This window comes from Vespa crabro, chromosome 8 (assembly GCF_910589235.1).
Source record: "Vespa crabro chromosome 8, iyVesCrab1.2, whole genome shotgun sequence".
Taxonomy (NCBI): Eukaryota; Metazoa; Arthropoda; class Insecta; order Hymenoptera; family Vespidae; genus Vespa; species Vespa crabro.
Window position 1 is genome coordinate 7,094,232 of NC_060962.1, and position 2,500 is coordinate 7,096,731.

General features: G+C 29.8%; 1 protein-coding gene across 3 annotated transcripts in view; it reads right to left on the reverse strand.

Moving 5' to 3' along the window:
• LOC124426373 (acetylcholinesterase-like) overlaps window positions 1-2,500 on the reverse strand; it is an 81,654-nt gene that overhangs the window by 52,815 nt on the left and 26,339 nt on the right. The window contains exon 1 of one of the 3 annotated variants that reach the window (XM_046968000.1): window positions 1-695. This exon is cut by the window's left edge and continues 346 nt beyond it. The exons of the other annotated variants lie outside the window; for them this stretch is intronic. The gene's annotated coding sequence lies outside the window, so the exon portion shown is untranslated. Of the gene's footprint in view, window positions 696-2,500 lie in introns of those variants that run through there. 3 annotated transcript variants of the gene reach the window in all.

Here is a 2,500-nt window from a genome sequence, read left to right on the forward strand (position 1 = left end):
AAAAGAAAAAGAAAAAGAAAACTTTTTTTCAGGTTGATTCAACGTTTTAGGCTGATCATTTTTTCTTCTTTTCTTTTTATCTTTCTCTTTATTTTTTCTTTCTTTCTTTCTCTCTCTCTCTCTCTCTCTCTCTTTCTTTCTTTCTTTCTTTCTTCTCTTTTCTACTTTTTTTTTTCTTTTTTTTCTATTGATTAGCGAAATCGAATCTATTTATTTATTTTCCAATAGAAAACGATTATTCGTTCTTATCTTGTTAGAATTTGCTTTTTGTTTCTTGTTCGTTTTTTTTGTTTTCTTTTGTTTTTTTTTTTTGGTTTTTCGAATTGGAAAAAGTTGGAAAGTATCGTAAGATGTGATTTTTGAATAAGGTTCCCAAATATTATTGCATTTCGTGGATGTTAATGGTGTTAATTCGATTATGCTAAATGAAACGAAACAAAAATTTTGTTTTGATGAGAATGATTAAAAAGTAGAAGGAAGATAGATGAAGGAGAAAGAATGACCGAAATAATGATGTCTTCTATCTTTTTAAAAATCCTACCTCTTAAAAATCATCCCCATAAGAAATATCGTTCTTACGAACGATTTATCATAAATTAGGATTAATAATTATATTCCTTAAATGATCTTCTTTTAAAATATAGACAATAATAAAGCATTATAATCTTTTTACAATTGCAATTATCGCGTAATTAAATGTCGTATAATTCATTAATCTCAATAATTATTTTAATAATTGTATAAGAAAAGAAAATTATAATAATTCTTTCTTAAATAACAAATAAATTATTTCTATTAAATGTGTAAAACGAAGAATGATAAAATTAGTAAAAAGAAAAAAAAAAAAAAAAAGAAAAAGAAAAAAAAAGAAAGAAAAAAGAAAGCAAACAAAACAAAGCAAAAAAAAAAAAAAAAAGAAAAAAAATACTATTAATCATATTATAATATTTATTTAATTCATTATAATACTTTATATTGTAATATATTTTTTTTTAATGAAATTCATTATAATTATTTTATACTTTCAATATATTACAGAATAAGGGGAAAAATTTCGTGGAAATGTTGTAAACAAGAGAGAGAGAGAGAGAGAGAAAAATTCTTCAACAAGATAGAGAATAATGCTTTTCTAGATAATCCGTCAGGTGGATACTGATGTGTATATATATATATATATACATATATACATATATATATATATATACATATTTAAATATATATACATACATATATGTATATATCTAGAAACGTAGGATACATAAATAGGAAAGAATTTTGAGCTCGATGAATCTCGTGAATAGCAGATGGACGAACTCGTCTGGTGTATTTATCTCTCTGGTTATCGTTTCAGATATCACCTAAACGTTAAACGTCGCCCTCTAATTTTAGCATCCTGTTTTTTTCCTGACCGTCAGACAGACGGGAAACAACATCGTGATAAAACACGATAACGCCTAGATGACATTAATCTAAAGAAGGAAGGAAGGAAGGAAGGAAGGAAGGAAGGATGGTAGGTAGGTAGGATAATGAAATTTTTTTTCGACGAATGAGAATCGAACTTTAACTATTCGTTAAAAACGAATTAAGTAGAAGTTGGCGGGAAAATTGATAAAGTCAAAAGTATCGACAAATTTCAATGATAATTCGATCGAATCGAATCGAATCGAATCGAATCGAATCAATTCGCTTCAGATCAGATCGAATCGAATAAAAGCAGTTTTATTTCATTTTGATCTTTCAAACGTTGAACGTTAAAGCCATGAGAGAATTAATAGCCGCTAAATTAAACGTTTTAATTTAGAACGATGGTGATAGTATTGATGGGGAGAGATAGGGGGGGGGCTAGGGAAGGAGAGAGGTGGATCAGGTAGTATCGATAAATGCGTTTATGCTCTTCGTCACGTTTCGTTCCAATCGTTATTATAAGATTTCATTAATCACAATAAAATCTTCTTCGTACGTTCGATAGTTTAAATATTGTTATACTCTTATTATTGTGAAAAATTCATAGTAGAGAAAAAGAGAGAGAGAGAGAGAGAGAGAGAGAGAGAGAGGAAGGGAAAAATAAAATCAAAAAAAGAAAAAAGAAAGAAAAAAAGGAAAGAAAGATTCACTTCATCGTCCATCATCATGCAGATATTACATAGATATTTATAGGTAACGAATAGAACATTGGGAGAGATATTGGAAGCACATGGAAGAGGAAGGAAGAGGACGAGGAGGGAATGAGGAAGAACGAGGAACATCCTAACGAACGTAGCTAATGCCTTTCGCGTTGTTTTACATTGTAACAGCGGAAGGTCTTCTTCCTTTTGAAACAGAATCCGGCATAGAGGAAATTACGATGTGGCATATTCACTACAACGACGACGACGACGACGACGACGACGACGACGACTTCACGTTTCTACACGTGAATAAGACTTATTAGTAGGTTTCCCAGCTTTTCCAAGAGATGTGTACATAGGTAATACATGCATTACGTATGTACCTATGTACA